This window comes from Myodes glareolus, chromosome 4 (genome assembly GCF_982192425.1).
Source record: "Myodes glareolus chromosome 4, mMyoGla1.1, whole genome shotgun sequence".
Lineage (NCBI taxonomy): Eukaryota > Metazoa > Chordata > Mammalia > Rodentia > Cricetidae > Myodes > Myodes glareolus.
The window spans coordinates 87,701,098-87,720,803 of record NC_142029.1 but is presented as its reverse complement, the minus strand read 5'-3'; the positions used below and the strand labels follow the sequence as shown (position 1 = coordinate 87,720,803).

General features: G+C 37.3%; 2 pseudogenes; both read left to right on the top strand.

Annotated features, from left to right (window-relative positions):
* Positions 1 to 1,200: 1,200 nt before the first annotated feature.
* On the top strand, positions 1,201 to 2,105 carry LOC125409788 (olfactory receptor 8C8-like; annotated as a pseudogene).
* A 16,056-nt stretch (positions 2,106 to 18,161) lies between these two features.
* On the top strand, positions 18,162 to 19,142 carry LOC148122370 (olfactory receptor 8C8-like; annotated as a pseudogene).
* Positions 19,143 to 19,706: the final 564 nt, after the last annotated feature.

Here is a 19,706-nt window from a genome sequence, read left to right as displayed (position 1 = left end):
TCATCTATTTTTCTTTCTATCTTCTTTTGTTCTTTCATCTATTTATCATCTATCTATCTATCTATCTATCTATCTATCTATCTATCTATCTGTCTATTTATCTATCCATCCATCTATTTATCATTATTTAACTATTCTTTCCTTCTTTTTTCTTTCTTTTTTATTTATTCCTTTCTCTTATTTATCTATCTACATATCTTTCTACTATCATATATATATATACCTATATTTGTATCTATCTATTTATCTAGCTTGTAGAATTTTAAACATGTTGTCTACTGTTTATTACTCCAATTAAAGAAGCTCATTCTAAAGCTGAAAATGGCAAGTGAGCAATTTTCTAAATATTCCTGTGTAGATATGTGCTGAGCTTGAGAATGATGAATGGGACCAATCAAAACTCTGCCCTCGGAACTAGAGGCTTCCCTTGGGAAAGTGTTTCCTGAATAGAATTTCATCTCTCAAAAGATTCAATTTTAGTTTAACAGCATTTGATGCAAAACTCAGTAATTTTTACCCTCAAGGGGAATATCCCACATGAAGAATCACAAAGAAGAGAACAATTTTTCTGTACTTATAGCATTTTTCTCAGAAACCTACCTTCATATTTTTACTTGGGTAAAACAATGCTTTGGAATCTCAAGCAAAATTCCTTTTTTTTTATTTTGAGTGTGTAGAAAGAACCTTCTATAGAAATGTCATTTCCAACATTGGACCTCTTCTAGCAAGTCATACATTATCTGTATTGGTTGCAGTCCCATACTTCATTACCAGTAACTTTGGCTCTCCTAGAACAGTGAGAAGAAAGGAATCCAGAGCTCCCAAAATAAGACAGTTTTCCATGGTGTGCATTGGATTCTTTTCTTGACAATTTCCCTTGAAATTCAGTTTCATAAATCTTGAGTTTATTATTGTAGATCTTAATTATTAGTAAAGAGCAAAGGAAAATTAAGAACTTATGTTCTGAGATGCTGTAGATCTTTTGAGATCCTTTTTATGGAACATATTATGGGTAGAAGCAAATGAAATAGGGATTACTTAGGAATCAACATGAACAGGTTTTGTTCTTTGGAGGTTTTGGGTTCTCTCACCTCATGTTTCTAAACCACTAAATCAAGATTTCCACTTGGAGTGAAAAAATTCATTATTGATTAAAGGTGATTTCTATACTTATTCTTCCAGGTGACACGTGTGAGTCAAATGATTATGGAAAATGACTCTTCAGTGTCAGAGTTCTTTCTTATGGGCCTGACAGAGGAACCTCATCTCCAGTTGCCCTTATTTGTTCTGTTCTTGGTGAATTACACTGCCACTGTGATAGGAAACTTGAGCTTAATGAATCTCATTTTCTTGAATTCCAACCTTCACACTCCATGTATTATTTTATCTTCAATCTCTTCTTCATTGGTTTCTATTATTTCTTTTTTCTTTACCCCCAAATGCTAATGAGTTTACTTTTAGAGAAGAACATTATCTCCTCAGATGAAGCATGACTCAGGTGTTTTCCTTCTGCTTGTTTGTGAGCTCAGAGAGTTGTGTGTTGACAGTCATGGTCTATGATCATTATGTGGCCATTTGTCAGCTACTGCTGTACAAGGTTATTATGTCATTGGAGATATGTTTTGTGCTGATACTTAGTTCTTACTTGATGGGATTTGCTGGGGCCATGGTTCACAGAGGGCATATGATCAGCCTCAAGTTTTGTGATTCTAGCATCATCAACCACTACATGTGTGGCATCTTCCCTCTTCTCCAGCTTTCCTGCAGTAGTGTTCATTTTCCTAGGTACAATTTTCTGTTAATCTTGCCTTAGTCTTAGTCTTATATGCTATGATCCTTTCCAGTATCATTCAATTGTCATCAGGTAATGGTTGGTTAATAGAATGGGAACCTATGGATCTCACATCATAATAGTCAGTCTCTTTTATGGATCAGGGCTGCTTACATTTATCAAGCCATCATCTGCTGAAACTGTGGATCAAGGGAAAATTTTCTCAGTCTTTTATGCCTTTTTGTTGCCCTTGCAGAATCCTCTCATTTATAAACTCAGAAACAAGGATGTCAAGTTTACTGTCAATAGAACCATAAAGAAAATCACAAACTGATATATCTATGGGGGTTTCTCTTAGAACTGTTTCTACCTGTCTGCTGTTTTCTTTTTTTTTTTTGAAAGAAAATTTTATTAAATTATAAAAGTTTCCATATCCGCCCCTCTTCCCAACACCCTCCCACTCCCCCCACTCCCTCTCCTCCTCCCTCTTCGTCCCTTAGGGCTGTCAGGGTTTCCTGCCCTGTGGGAAGTTCAAGTTCCTCCCCCCTCACTCCAGGTCCAGGAAGGTGAGTATCCAAACAGACTGGATCCCCAAAATCCAGTATATGCAGAGGAAACAAGTTCCAGTATCATAGTCAATGGCTTTTCAGAAAGACTTCGGGCCAGCCACATTCAGAGAATCCGGCCAAATTCCAAGAATCTGGTTAGATCACATCCTAGTTCGGTCCCAGTCCAACTGGCCTTGGTAAACTCTCATTAGATCCGTTCCCTTGTATCAGTGGGTGATAGCATCCCTCGCAGTCCTGATTTCCTTTTTCATGTTCTTCCTCCTTGTGCTCCCCATTTGGACCTTGGGGGGCTCAGTCCGGTGCTCCAATGTGGGTCTCCATCTGTATCGCCGTCCTTCGCCAGATGAAGGATCTATGGTGATAGGCAAAATATACATCAGTATGGTTATGGGCCACGGCCGGTTCAGGAACCCTCTCCTCTGTCCAGAGAACAATCTGGGGGATCTCTCCTTGGACCTGGGATCCCATATATAATCAAGTCTCCTGTAAACCCTAAAATGACTCCCTTAGTTGAAATATATTCTTTCCTGATCCCATATTCATACTTCCTCCCTCCCCCCCATCCCAGGCCACCGAGCTTTCCCCATTCCTCCCCTACTCCCTTCTCTCTAACCCTCTCCCCTTCCATCAACACTCCCACCCCCTCACGCACCCGAGGTTACCTGAGACTCTTGTCTATTTCCTACCTCCTGGCGGATAGCTAAATAATCTTCATCAGGTTCATCTTCTTATTTAACTTCTCTAGGATCACGAATAATAGGCTCAAAGACCTTTAATTACGGTTAGAATCCACTTATGAGTGAATACATACCGTGTTCCTCTTTTTGGGTCTGGCTTACCACACTCAGTAAAGCGTTTTCTATTTCCATCCATTTGCATGCAAAATTCAAGATCTCATTGTTTTTTACCGCTGAGTAAAACTCTAATGTGTATATGTTCCACACCTTTTTTAACCATTCTTCATTGAGGGGCACCTAGGCTGTTTCCAGGTTCTGGCTATTACAAATAGTGCTGCTATGAACATAGTTGAACAAATGCTTTTGCAGTATGTTAGGGAATCTCTAGGGTATATTCCCAAGAGTGGAATTGCTGGGTCCTGAGGGAGGTTGACTCCCAGTTTCCTGAGAAACCGCCATACTGATTTCCACAGTGGCTGTACAAGTTTGCATTCCCACCAACAATGGACGAGTGTTCCCCTCACCCCACATCCTCTCCAGCATAGGCTATCATTGGTGTTTTTGACTTTAGCTATTCTGACAGGTGTAACATGGTATCTCAAAGTGGTTTTGATTTGCACTTCCCTGATCGCTAAGGAGGTTGAGCATGACCTTAAGTGTCTTCAGGCCATTCGAAGTTCATCTGTTGTGAATTCTCTGTTCAGATCAGTACCCCATTTTTTAATTGGCTTAATTAGAGTTTTAGTGTCTAGTTTCTTGAGTTCTTTGTATATTTTGGAGATCAGACCTTTGTCTGATGAGGGGTTGGTGAAGATCTTCTCCCAGTCAGAAGGCAGCCTTTTGTCCAACTGACAGTGTCCTTTGCTTTACAAAAGCTTCTCCGTTTCAGTAGATCCCATTTATTCATTGTTTCTCTTATTGTCTGTGCTGCTGGGGTCCTACTTAGGAAGAGGCCTCCTGTGCCTATATCTTGTAGACTACTTCCCACTTTCTCTTCTATCAGGTCAGGTTCAAAGTGGTCAGATTAATGTTGATGTCTTTAATCCATTTGGACTTGAGTTTTGTGCATGGTGATAGATATGGATCTACTTTCATTTTTTTACAGGTTGACATCCAGTTATGCCAGCACCATTTGTTAAAGATGCTTTCCTTCTTCCATTGTATACCTTTAGCTCCCTTGTCGAAAATTAGGTGTTCAAAAATTTGTGGGTTAATATCTGGGTCTTCTATTCGATTCCATAGGTCGACTTCTCTGTTCTTATGCCAATACCAAGCTGTTTTCAATACTGTAGCTCTATAATAGAGTTTGAAGTCAGGGATGGTAATGCCTCCAGAAGTTCTTTTATTGTATAAGATTGTTTTGGCTATCCTGAGTTTTTTGTTTTGCCTTATAAACTTGATTATTGTTCTGTCAAGGTCTGTGAAGAAGTTTGATGGGATTTTGATGGGGATTGCATTGAATCTATAGATTGCTTTTGGTAGAATTGCCATTTTTACTATGTTGATTCTCCCAATCCAAGAGCAGGGGAGGTCTTTCCATTTTCTGGTATCCTCCTCAATTTCTTTCTTCAAAGACTTAAAGTTTTTGTCAAATAGGTCTTTCACTTCCTTGGTTAGAGTAACCCCAAGATATTTTATGCTATTTGTGGCTATCATGAAAGGTGATGTTTCTCTGATTTCCCTCTCTGCTTCTTTATCCTTTGTGTATAGGAGGGCCACTGATTTTTTGAAGTTGATCTTGTATCCTGCCACGTTACTAAAGGTGTTTATCAGCTGCAGGAGTTCTTTGGTAGAGTTTTTGGGGTCACTTATGTAAACTATCATATCGTCAGCAAATAACGAAAGTTTAACTTCATCCTTTCCAATACGAATCCCCTTGATCTACTTATCTTGTCTTATTGCTATTGCTAGAACTTCAAGCACTATATTCAAGAGGTATGGAGAGAGTGGACAGCCTTGTCGCGTTCCTGATTTTAGTGGAAAGGCTTGAGTTTCTCTCCATTCAGTTTGATGTTAGCTGTCGGCTTGCTGTATATTGCTTTTATTATATTTAGGTATGATCCTTGTATCCCCAGTCTCTCCAACACCTTTATCATAAACGGGTGTTGAATTTTGTCAAATGCTTTTTCAGCATCTAGTGAGATGATCATATGTTTTTTTTCTTTCAGTTTATTTATATGATGGATTACATTGATAGATTTGCGTATGTTGAACCAGCCCTGCATCTCTGGAATGAAGCCGACTTGATCATAATGGATAATTTTTCTAATGTGTTCTTGGATTCGGTTTGCCAGTATTTTATTGAGAATTTTCGCGTAGATGTTCATGAGTGAGATTGGCCTGTAATTCTCTTTCTCGGTTGTGTCTTTGTGTGGTTTTGGTATCAGGGTAACTGTAGCTTCATAAAAGGAGTTAGGCAATGACTCTTCTGTTTCTATATTGTGGAATACGTTAAGGAGTATAGGTATTAGCTCTTCCTGGAAGTTCTGGTAGAATTCTGCATTGAAACCATCTGGTCCTGGGCTTTTTTTGGTAGGGAGATTTTTGATAACAGCTTCTAATTCTTCGCGACTAACAGGTCTATTTAGATTGTTCACCTGGTCTTGGTTCAACTTTGGTATATGGTACTTACCTTAAAAAAATGTCCATTTCTTTTACATTTTCCAACTTTGTGGCATATAAACTTTCGTAGTAAGATCTAATGTCTCTGAATTTCCTCTGTGTCTGTGGTTATGTCCCCCTTTTCATTTCTGATCTTATTAATTTGCATGTTCTCTCTCTGCCGTTTGATTAATTTGGATAGGGGTTTGTCAATCTTGTTGATTTTCTCCAAGAACCAGCTTTTTGATTCATTGATTCTTTGGATTGTTTTCTCTATTTCTATTTTATTGATTTCAGCCTTCAGTTTGATTATTTCCAGTCTTCTAGACCTCCTGGGTGAATCAGCTCCTTTTTTTTCTAGATATTTCAAGTGTGCTGTTAAGTCTCCAATGTGTGCTTTCTCCGTTTTCTTTAATTGGTCACTTAGTGCTATGAACTTTCCTCTTAGCACTGCTTTCATAGTGTCCCATAGGTTTGAGTATGTTGTGTCTTTGTTTTCATTAAATTCAAGGAAGAGTTGAATTTCTTTCTTTATTTCTTCCTTGACCCAGGTGTGATTTAGTAGTTGACTGTTGAACTTCCATGAATTTGTTGGCTTCCTGGGGGAAGCATTGTTGTTGAATTCTAATTTTAATCCATGGTGATCTGACAAGACACAGGTAGTTACTAATATTTTTTTGTATCTGTGGAAGTTTGCTTTGTTACCGAGTATGTGGTCAATTTTCGAGAAGGTTTCATGAGCTGCAGAGAAGAAGGTATATTCTTTCCTATTTGGGTGGAGTGTTCTATAGATGTCTGTTAAGTCCATTTGATTCAATACCTCCAATAAATCTCTCAATTCTCTGTTTGGTTTCTGTCTGATTGACCTGTCCATTGGTGAGAGAGGAGTGTTGAAGTCTCCTACTATTAGTGTGTCTGGTTTGATGGCTGCCTTGAGTTCTAGAAGAGTTTCTTTTACATATGTGGGTGCCTTTATATTAGGAGCATAGATATTCAGGATTGAGACTTCCTCCTGATGAATTGTTCCAGTTATGAGTATGAAATGTCCATCTCCATCTCTTCTGATTGATTTTAGTTTGAAGTCGATTTTGTTAGATATTAGAATGGCCACACCTGCTTATTTCTTAGGTCCATTTGCTTGGAAAACCTTTTCCCAACCCTTTACTCTGAGTAGGTGTCTGTCTTTGTGGTTGAGGTGTGTTTCTTGTAGACAGCAGAATGTTGGATCCTGTTTTCGTATCCAATCTCTAAGTCTGTGCCTCTTTATAGGTGAATTGAGTCCATTGATATTAAGTGATATTAATGACCAGTGGTTGTTGACTCCGGTCATTTTTTTTTTTTTTAGGTAGTAGAGTGTATGTGTTTTTCTTCTTTGATTTGTGCTTGTGAATGGTCGCTAGATGTTCGAGTTATTGTAGGCTGTGTTGGGAATGTTGGATTCCTTCGGTTGTGATTTTCCTTCTAATATTCTCTGTAAGGCTGGATTAGTAGCTACGTATTGTTTAAATTTGTTTTTATCCTGGAATATTTTGTTTTCTCCGTTGATAGTGAACAATAGCTTGGCTGGGTATAGTAGTCTGGGTTTGCATCCATGGTCTCTTAGTTTCTGCAGTACCTCTATCCAGGATCTTCTGGCTTTCATGGTTTCCATAGAGAAGTCCGGTGTAAGCCTGATAGGTTTACCTTTATAAGTTATTTGACCTTTTTCCTTTGCAGCTCTTAAAATTTTTTCTTTAATATGTGTGTTTTGTGTTTTGATTATTATATGGCGAGGGGATTTTTTTTCTGATCCAGTCTATTCGGTATTCTGTATGCTTCTTGAACCTTCATAGGAATATCGTTCTTTAGGTTGGGAAAGTTTTCTTCTATAATTTTGTTGAATATATTTTCTGGGCTTTTGATCTGCAGTTCTTCTCCTTCTTCAATCCCTATTATTCTTAGATTTGGTTTTTTTATTGTGACCCAGATTTCCTGAATGTTTTGTGAAGAGAATTTGTTGGATTTGCCGTTTTCTTTGACCAGAGCATTTATTTTCTCTATGGTATCTTCAGAATCTGAGATTCGTTCTTCTATCTCTTGTATTCTATTGGTTATGCTTGATTCTGTAGTCTCCGTTCGTTTACCTAGGTTTTCCATATCCTGCCGGTTCTCGGTTTGTGTTTTCTTCATTGCCTCCATTTCAGTTTTCAATTCTTGGACTGTTTCCTTTACTTGTTTGATTGTTTTTTCTTGGTTACTCAGGGTCTCATTCACGGATTTACTTAGTTCTTCAAACTTTTTGTTATATTTCTCATCTATTTCTATACTCATTTCTTCAAACTTTTTGTTATATTTCTCATCCAATTCTTTAAGGGAGTTATTCATATCCTGTTTAAGGGACTCTATTGCTTTTATAATGGCACTTTTTTCCACTTCTTCTGGGTTAAGGTGTTCAAGTCCTTCTATTGTAGGGTCCTTGGGATCTGGTGTTTTCATGTTGTTTTTCAGATTGTTGGATGAGGTCCTGCCTTGGCGTCTGCCCATCTCTTACTTCAAATGTTCTCTATTGGAACTTCTGTTACCAGGTCAGGTTCCCTTCTTGGGCAGGGACTTCACTGACAGAATGCCCACCTTTCCTCACGGAGGCTATTGAAGCACAGGCACTCCCTCTTTCCGGGATGTGCTTACAATGCAGGCCCAGCTCGCAAGGCAGCTGAGCTGGGGAAATTTTATGGCCCCAGGGGGAAGGGAGAAATATAGCAATTCGTACCTGGATGGGAGCTGGGATGGCAGGCGGGAGGGGGGAGCCAGCACTGCAGGGCGACCTGGGCGTCTATGGGGTCGGGGAACGCCCAAGCTCCTTCTCACCGGGACCCTGCCCCGGCCCGAAGGAAACTCACCCCTCCGATGGCCCTCTTCTAGAAGTCAGGGCTCCTGCTGGTCAGGAATGTGGCTGAGCTGGCCCCTGGTCCACCTGTCCTCGGGGAGGCCTTTAAGATCCAGGAACTGCCTCCAGCCGGGATGCGCCTGCAGCCCAGGCCCAGCTTGCAAGGCAGCTGAGCTGGGGAAATTTTATGGCCCCAGGGGGAAGGGAGAAGTATAGGAATTTGTACCTGGATGGGAGCTGGGATGGCAGGCAGGAGGGGGTAGCCAGCACTGCAGGGCGACCTGGTCGTCTATGGGGTCGGGGAACGCCCAAGCTCCTCCTCTCCCCTGTCTGCTGTTTTCCATTCATTTTTTATTGTATATAATTAATTGCTTAAATAATTTTGATTTCTTTTCCTGTTTCCACCGTATCACCAAGTTTTCTACATCATCATTTGTACTTCCACCATGCAATGTCACCTGTATCTGACTATTCTTTGAAGGTATCCACTGATTTTTTTTGTGTCAGAGATGGTATATATTGCCTATAACACATAAAGTCCTTCTTCTGTTATCTTGTTTTATTTAAGATATCTCAGCTAAGCTCTCCCTCCTGCCATCCCAGCTCCCACCCAGAGGGCCATCGGAGGTGTGAGTTTTTTTTCTGGCCCGCGGTGTCAGGGGCATGGCGAGGAGGAGCTCACACTTTCCCCTACCCCATAGACTCCCAGGTCATGCTGCAGTGCTGGCTCCACTCTGCTAAGATCTCCCACCTGCCATCCCAGCTTCCACTCAGCAGACGGCCATCGGAGGGCTTCCATCCAGGGAACCTGACCCAGTACCAGAAGATCCAATAGAGAGCATTTGAAGGAAGAGATGGGCAGATACCAAGGCAAGACCTCGTCCAATAATCTGAAAAACAACATGAAAACAACAGATCCCAACGACCCTACAATAGAAGGACTTGAACACCTTAACCCAGAAGAAGTGGAAAAAAGTACCATTATGAAAGCAATAGAGTCCCTTAAACAGGATATGAATAACTCCCTTAAAGAATTGGATGAGAAGTATAACAAAAGTTTGAAGAAATAAGTAAATCCGTGAATGATACCCTGAGAAACCAAGAAAAAACAATCAAACAGGTCAAAGAAACAGTTTAAGAATTGAAAACTGAAATGGAGGCAATGAAGAAAACACAAACCGAGAACCGGCTGGATATGGAAAACCTAGGTAAACAAATGGAGACTACAGTATCAAGCATAAACAATAGAATACAAGAGATAGAAGAACAAATGTCAGATTCTGAAGATACCATAGAGAAAATAAATGCTCTGGTCAAAGAAAACGGCAAATCCAACAAATTCTCTTCACAAAACATTCAAGAAATCTGGGACACAATAAAAAAACCAAATCTAAGAATAATGGGGATTAAAGTAGGAGAAGAACTGCAGATCAAAGGCCCAGAAAATATATTCAACAAAATTGTAGAAGAAAACTTTCCCAATCTAAAGAACGATATTCCTATGAAGATTCAAGAAGCATACAGAACACCGAAACGACTGGATCAAAAAAAAAAAAAAAACAAAAACATCCCCTCACCATATAATAATCAAAACACAAAACATACAGATTAAAGAAAGAATATTAAGAGCTGCAAAGGAAAAGGTCAAGTAACTTATAAAGGTAAACCTATCAGGCTTACACCGGACTTCTCTATGGAAACCATGAAAGCCAGAATATCCTGAATAGAGGTACTGCAGAAACTAAGAGACCACGGATGCAAACCCAGACTACTATACCCAGCCAAGCTATCGTTCACTATCAAGGGAGAAAACAAAATATTCCAGTATAAAAATAAATTTAAACAATTCGTAGCCACAAATCCAGCCTTACAGAAAGTATTAGAAGGAAAATCGCAACCCAAGGAATCCAAAATTGCCATCAATGCATACAATAACCCAGACATCTAGCGACCCTTCACGAGCAAAACTCAAAGAAGGGACACATACAAACTCTACTACACACACACACACACACACACACACACACACACACAAATAACCGGAACCATCAACCACTGGTCATTAATATCACTTAATTTTAATGGATTCAACTCACCTATAACAAGGCACAGATTAAGAGAATGGATCTAAACACAGGATCCAACATTCTGCTGTTTACAAGAAACATACCTCAACCACAAGGATAGACATCTACTCAGAGTAAAGAGTTGGGAAAATGTTTTCCAAGCAAACGGACCTAAGAAACAAGCGGGTGTGGCCATTCTAATATCTAACAAAATTGACTTCAAACTAAAATCAATCAGAAGAGATGGAGATGGACATTTCATTCTCATAACAGGAACAATTCATCAGGAAGAAGTCTCAATCCTGATTATCTATGCCATTAATATAAAAGCACCCACTTATGTAAAAGAAAGACTTTTAGAACTCAAGGCAGTCATCAAACCACACACTAATAGTAGGAGACTTCAACACACCTCTCTCACCAATGGACAGGTCAATCAGACAGAAACTCAACAGAGAAATAAGAAAATTACTAGAGGTAATGAATCAAATGGACGTAACAGATATCTATAGAACATTCCACCCAAATAGGAAAGAATATACCTTCTTCTCTGCAGCTCATGGAACCTTCTCGAAAATTGACCACATACTCAGTAACAAAGCAAACTTCCACAGATACAAAAAAATATTAGTAACCACCTGTGTCTTGTCGGATCACCACAGAAAAAAGTTAGAATTCAATAACAATTCGTACACCAGAAAGCCTACAAACACATGGAAGTTCAACAGTCAACTACTCAATCACCCCTGGGTCAAGGAAGAAATAAAGAAAGAAATTAAAGTCTTCCTTGAATTTAATGAAAATAAAGACACAACATACTCAAACCTATGGGACACAATGAAAGCAGTGCTAAGAAGAAAGTTCATAGCACTAAATGCCCAATTAAAGAAAACGGAGAAAGCACATATTGGAGACTTAACAGCACATGTTAAAGCTCTGGAAAAAAAAGAAACAGACTCTCCCAGGAGGAGTAGAAGACTGGAAATAATCAAACTGAGGGCTGAAATCAACAAAGTAGAAATACAGAAAACAATCCAAAAAAATCAACGAAACAAAAAGTTGGTTCTTGGAGAAAATCAACAAGATTGAAAAACCCCTAGCCAAACTAATCAAACGGCAGAGAGAGAACATGCAAATTAATAAGATCAGAAATGAAAAGGGGGACATAACAACAGACACAGAGGAAATTCAGAGAATCATTAGATCTTACTACGAAAGTTTATATGCCACAAAGTTGGAAAATGTACAAGAAATGGATTGGTTTTTAGATAAATACCCTTTACCAAAGTTAAATCAAGACCAGGTGAACAATCTAAATAGACCTGTTAGTCGCGAAGAATTAGAAGCTGTTATCAAAAACCTCCTGCCCCAAAAAAAGCCCAGGGCCAGATGGTTTCAATGCAGAATTCTACCAGAACTTCCAAGAAGAACTGATACCTATACTCCTTAAGGTATTTCACAATATAGAAACAGAAGAGTCATTGCCAAACTCTTTTATGAAGCTACAGTTACCCTGATACCAAAACCACAGAAAGACACAACCAAGAAAGAGAATTACAGGCCAATCTCACCCATGAACATTGACGCAAAAATTGTCAACAAAATCCTGGCAAACCGAATCCAAGAACACATTAGAGAAATTATCCATTATGATCAAGTAGGCTTCATTCCAGAGATGTAGGTCTGATTCAACATACGCAAATCTATCAATGTAATCCATCATATAAATAAACTGAAAGAAAAAAACCATATGATCATCTCGTTAGATGCTGAAAAAGCATTTGACAAAATCCAACACCCATTTATGATAAAGGTGTTGAAGAGTTTGGGGATACAAGGATCATACCTAAATATAATAAAATCTATTTACAGCAAGCCGACAGCTAACATCAAACTGAACGGAGAGAAACTCAAAGCCATTCCATTGAAATCAGGATCAAGACAAGAATGTCCACTCTCTTCATACCTCTTGAATTTTGTGCTAGAAGTTCTAGCAATAGCAATACGACAACATAAGGGGATCAAGGGGATTCGAATTGGAAAGGAAGAAGTTAAACTCTCGTTATTTGCAGACGATATGATAGTATACATGAGTGACCCCAAAAACTCTAACAAAGAACTCCTACAGCTGATAAACACCTTTAGTAATGTGGCAGGATACAATATCAACTCGAAAAAAATCAGTTGCCCATCCTATACAAAAAGGATAAAGAAGCAGGGATGGAAATCAGAGAAACTTCACCTTTCATGATAGCCACAAATAGCATAAAATATCTTGGGATAACTCTGACCAAGGAAGTGAAAGACCTATTTGACAAAAACTTTAAGTCTTTGAAGAAAGAAATTGAGAAGGATACCAGATAATGGAAAGATCTCCCTTGCTCTTGGATTGGGAGGATCAACATAGTAAAAATGGCAATTCTACCAAGAGCAACCTATAGATTCAATGCAATCCCCATAAAAATCCCATCAAACTTCCTCACAGACCTTGAGAGAATAATTAGTTTTATATGGAAAAACAAAAAACCCAGGATAGCCAAAACAATCTTATATAATAAAGGAACTTCTGGAGGTATAACCATCCCTGACGTCAAACTCTATTACACAGCTACAGTATTGAAAACAGCTTGGTACTGGCATAAGAAAAGAGAAGTTGACCTATGGAATTGAATAGAAGACCCAGATATTAACCCACAAACCTATGAACACTTGATTTTCAACAAGGGGTCTAAAGGTATACAATGGAAGAAGGAAAGCATCTTTAACAAATGGTGCTGGCATAACTGGATGTCAACCTGTAGAGGAATGAAAGTAGATCCATATCTATCACCATGCACAAAACTCAAGTCCAAATGGATTTAAGACCTCAACATTAATCTGACCACTTTGAACCAGATAGAAGAGAAAGTGGGAAGTAGTCTACAAGACATAGGCACACTATAGGAGACCACTTCCTAGGTAGAACCCCAGTAGCACAGACAATAAGAGAATCAATGAATAAATGGGACCTCCTGAAACTGAGAAGCTTCTGTAAAGCAAAGGACACCATCAGTAAGACAAAAAGGCTATCTTCGGACTGGCATAAGATCTTCACCAACCCCTCATCAGATAAAGGCCTGATCTCCAAAATATACAAAGAACTCAAGAAACTAGACACTAAAACTCTAATTAACCCAATTAAAAAATGGGGTGCTGATCTGAACAGAATTCTCAACAGAAGAACTTCCAATGGCCAAAAGACACTTAAGGTCATGTTCCACATCCTTAGCAATCAGGGAAATGCAAATCAAAACAACTATGAGATACCATTTTACACCGGTCAGATTAGCTAAAGTCAAAAACATGAAAAAGTAAATCAGGACCGCGAGGGGTGCGATCACCCACTGATACAAGGGGACTGATCTAATGCGAGTTCACCAAGGCCAGTTGGACTGGGACTGAACAAGCACATGATCCAACCAGATTCTCTGAATGTGGCCGGATTCTCTGAATGAGGCTGGCCCGGAGTCTTTCTGAAAAGCAATTGACAATGACACTGGGACTTGTTTCCTCTGCATATACTGGAGTTTTGGGATCCAATCTGTTTGGATACTCACCTTCCTGGACCTGGAGGAAGCGGAGAGGAACTTGAACTTCCCACAGGGCAGGAAACCCTGACTGCTCTTAGGGATGGAGAGGGAGGAGGAGAGGGAGTGGGGGGAATGGGAGGGTGTTGGGAGGAGGGGCAGAAATGGAAACTTTTATAATTTAATAAACTTTGAAAAAAAAATAAAAATAAAAAAGATATCTCTACATATTGCTTTCTCTTTTATATCTTTTTTATTCAAGAAAATCCATTGACCTGTGTTTTTTATTTCTGTCTGATTTCTTTACTGATTTTTGAAGTAATTTGTATATGCATTTCATTATATTTTATGTTTATTTTCTTTATATTCATAAACATAGACAAGAGGTTGAATACATTTTAGAATTTTTATAATTTTCAGTTTACTTTCTTAGTAATTTCTTTTTAAATGTTTATATCACTGGCAGTTTTTTACCTTATATTTTTGGCATGTCTTCCAAAATCATATAGGAATAATTTATATGCAGAAAAAAGAAGCCTTACTGAATAACTCAAATGTATTTTAATATAACACTGTTATTATCAACAGTGATGACAGTTTGTACGTATTAAGTTAGTATATGTTATAATTGAGTTAGTATACATCATCCTAAGGACATTATTTTATAACTCTCTTAAATAAATGACACTACTGCTATTTTTATATTGTAGTGGTGAAAAAGCTGAGACATAAAGTTTATGAACTTGTTAAATGACTTAGTGGCAGATATGAGATTTGATTTTAAATTTAATAAAAGAAATTATTTTTTTGCAATGCTCATCCACCTAACTGCCGTATTACTTGAAAGTGGGATTTGTATTAAGGACTCATTAAGAATTTGCCAGCATTTTGCATTCAAGCCTCTTAATTTCAAATTTGTAAGGAAATTGTTTATTTTATTTAAACGGGAGTTTGTTTTTATGGTTACTGGAATATTTATGTGTTTACTTCTTTGTCACAGTTTCTCAGATCCCACAATTATGACAGAATTTAGGCAAACATATTCTCTCATTTCTTTCAAGCAGAAGTGAAATCATTATTTTTCTTCTTGATTTATGGATTATGTCTGTGAAATTTTTGTTATCACATTCACTTTTGGTTAGAGAAATCTGTCCTAAAAATATCCAGTACATTTTTTTGTTACATGGATATTATTAAGTTAAAAATTAATGTTTTCTTCTAATTCATCGAAAAACAGCTAGTTTTGAGACTTATTAATACAGTACATGCATACTCTTGTTTATGGGTTTGATTTATAAGATTAGAAATAATTTCTCTCACTTTCCCTCTCTCTTACCTCATCTCTCTCACCCTCTCTATATATTGTTATCTCTTTCCCTATCTCAGTGCCATCATACTGATCAAAATAGTCATGTAATTCTGACATTTAAAATATTTCATTATTAAAAATTGATGATCTATGGTGGGCTTTAAAGGTCACACAAATAACAATGCAGAAGTTACTTTCATACTCATTATATAATTGATGAAGAAATTGAGGACGATAAAAATGAATTGCAATGTAACAATGAGAATTTCTGGAGAATTATTTTACTATGATTCAAAAACAAAGGAGTCTACTAGAATATGAACCTAGTCAAGATGCTATAGCAGAGAACTTCATCAACAAACTTCTGATGACAAATACCATACAGAACTCTCATGGTAGTGGGATCTTGTGTTCTACTCAAATGAATCATATAATTTTAATTTATTAGCAGTCAGCATTTTCTCTTTAATAATTTCTAATTTCATGGTCTCAGAGTTCCCCATACAATGATTATGTTTGTTGAATGAACAAATATAAAATAAATTGAGCATGTATCCTATTTTAAATACTAAGATATTGTAAGTTGAATCAACTAAGCCCTGAATCAACTAAGACACTATAATCAATCAAGATATTATAAGCTCAATCAACTAAGTACTGAATCAACTAGACATTATAATCAATCAAGATATTATAAGCTGAATCACCTAAACCCTGAATCAACTAAGACATTATAATCAATCAAGATATTATAAGCTGAATCAACTAGGTCCTGAATCAACTAAAACATAATTAATCAAGATATTGTAAGCTGAATCAACTAAGCCCTGAATCAACTAAGACATTATAATTAATCAAGATATTCTAAGCTCAATCAACTATGTCCTGAATCAACTAAGCAGGGCACATATGGGTTCATAAAGACTGAAGGAGACAATCACATCTCTTGCAAGGATCTACACCAGATTCGTGGTGTCTATGTTGTGGCTGTTAGCTTAGTGTTTTGTGGAACTTCTAACTGTGGGAGCAGGTATATCTTTGACTCTTTTCACCTACTCTTGGGACTCCTTTCCTCCTATTTGTTTGCCTTATCCAGCTTCAGAGTGAGGAATAAAAAATTAAAATAAAAATAAAACTGTATAGCTTGCTGAAAGATGAAGATGCTCATGATCTCCAGAGGCTATGGATTAGTAGCATGGTGGAAAAAATAATTTTTGTTCTGTGAGTTGTGTCAGAAAAATAAAACACAGTGACTTGAATAAAGGTAATTCTACTGATAACAACTGCCTTCTTATTTTGGTTTGGCTGTTAGGAAGGGCTCTTTCAGAGGTAGCAACTGACCTGATTGAAGGAAAGATTGTCTACTGAACATCATACAGAAGTAAGGGCGGAGCACCATTTCTGGTATGAAAATAAAAGAACCATTGAAGTCTACTTCTACACTGTTAAAAATGAAAAGACATAGATGTAAACTTATATTATTTGAATGCCTGTTTTAACACTCTTAATGTATCTAAAGATTTTAATCTATCTATCTGTCTGTCTAACTATCTACCTGTCATGTATCTATCTATCATCTATCTTTTTGTCTTTCTTTCTTTTTTCTTTCATCTATCTTTCTATGTGTCATTTATCTTTCTATCTATCATCTATCTATTATATTTTTCTTTTTATTTCTTTCATTTATCTATGTTTATCTATCATCTATCTATCTATCTATCTCTCTTCTATCCTTTATCTATATTTCTCTCTCTCTCTCTTTTTCTGTCTGTCTGTCTGTTTATCTACTCTATCTACTGTCTATATATCTATCTTGTAAAATTTTAAACCTATGGTCTACTGTTTATTACTCCAATCAATGATGCTCACAGTAAAGCTGAAAATCGCAAGTGAGTAGTTCTCTGAATATTCCTATGTAGAGATGTGCTGAGCTTGAGAATAGCAAAGAGGACCAATCAAAACTCTGTCTTGGGAATTAGAAGCTCCCTGGTGAAAAAGTATTAACTGAATAAAATTTTGAATCTCAAAAGATTCAACCTTAGTTTTACAGCATTTGCTGTAAACATCAGCTCAGTAATTTTACCCTCCAGGGTCACATACCACAGGGAGACTTTCATAAAAAAGAGAATACTTTTCTGTACTTATAACATTTTTCTCAGAAAAATTTATATTCTCATTTGAGTAAAGCAGTGCTTTGGAGTCTCATGCAAAATTGCTTATTTTTTATTTTTTGTTTTGAATGTGTAAGAAGAACTTTCTACATAAAAATCATTTCCAACAGTGGGCCTCTTCTAACAAGTTACACATTATCTGCCTCAGTTGTAGTCCCACACTTCATTACCAGTAACTTTGGCTTCCCTAGAACAGTGAGAAGGAAGGTATCTAGAGCGCCTAATGTATGACAGTTTCCAATGATGTGCATTGGATTTTTATCTTGAAAATTTCCCTTGAAATTCAGTTTTGTAAATTTTGGGTTTATTATTGTCAATCTTAATTATTAGTAAAGACCAAGGGGAAATGAAGAAAGTATATTCTGAGGCACTAGAGGTCTATTAACATCCTTTTTGTGGATACATATTATGGGAAGGATAAAAGGAAATAGGAATGAGAATGAACAGGTTTTGTTCTTTAGAGGTTATGTGTTTTCTCAACTTATGCCTGTAAATCACTAAATCAAGCTTTCCACTTGGATTGAAAAAAACGCGTTTTTGGTTAAGGTGACTTTTTTACTTATTCTTCCAGGTACCGCATGGTAATCAAGTGATTATGAAAAATGACTCTTCAGTGTCTGAGTTTATTCTTATGGGACTGACAGACCAACCTGAGTTCCAACTGCCCTTATTTGTTCTGTACTTGATGAATTACACAGCGACTCTGATGAAAAACTTGAGCTTACTGAGCCTAATTTTCTTAAGTTCCAACCTCCACACTCCCATGTACTATTTTATCTTCAGTCTCTCCTTCATTGAGTTCTGTTATTCATTTGTCTTTACCCCCAAAATGCTCATGAGTTTTCTTTTAAAGAAGAACACCATCTCCTTCAGAGGATGCATAACTCAGCTGTTTTTCTTCTGCTTTTTTGTGAACTCAGAGAGTTATGTGTTGACAGCCATGGCCTATGATCGCTATGTGGCCATCTGTCAGCCACTGCTGTAAAAGGTTATTATGTCACCTTAGATGTGTTTTATGCTGATGTTTGGTTCTTACTTGATGGGGTTTGCTGGGGCCATGGGTCACACAGGGTGCATGCTCAGGCTCAGGTTTTGTGATTCTAACATCATCAACAACTACGTGTGTGACATCTTCCCTCTCCTCCAGCTCTCCTACAGTAGCACCTATATCAGTGAACTTGTGAGTTTCATTGTGGTAGGTACAGTTATCTCTTTATCTAGCCTCATTATCTTAGTTTCCTATGCTATGATCCTTTCCAGTATCATTCAGATGTCATCAGGTAAAGGCTGATCCAAAGCCATGGGACCCTGTGGGTCTCACATCATAACTGTTAGTCTCTTTTATGGATCTGGGCTACTTTCTTATATGAAGCCATCATCTGCTGAAACTATGGGTCAGGGAAAAATTTTCTCAGTCTTTTACACCTTCTTGGTGCCCATGCTGAATCCTCTCATTTATGGCCTCAGAAACAAGGATGTCAAACTTGCTGTGAAGAGAGCAGTGAAGAGAATAACAAGTTTATCTATCTGTGGGTGTTTCTCTTAGATCTGCTTCTTCTACTTGACTCTATCTGTCTCAATTTTGTCTTTTTGATTATCTATCATTTATTTATTTATTTATTTATTTATTTTCTTCTTTCTCATACTTCTTCAATACCTTACATTTTCTACAATATCATTTGTCCTACTGTTCAACATCACTTGTATATGATGATTCCTTTTCTGGAGATATAGATTGATTTATTTGTATCCAAGAGTTTGCCCATTTTCTATAGAACATTAAGACCTTGTTCTGTTAGCTTATTTTGTGTAATACAGTATAACTACTACTTTTTCTTATACATCTTTTGTATCCAAGAAATATCCATGGACTTGTATTCTCTATCTCAAACTGATTTCTTTCTTGATCTTTTTAGGAATTTTGTATGGACATTTCCTTATTTAATAGATTTATTTTCTATATTTTACTTAACACAGGTAAGAGGTTACATAATAGTCAACTTTTCAATATTTTTTTCCAGTTACTATGTGAGCAGTTTCTTTGTAATATTTTATCACCTTATCGTTCATCTTATATTTTTGTCATTTAACCAAAAAAATAGGAAAAAAT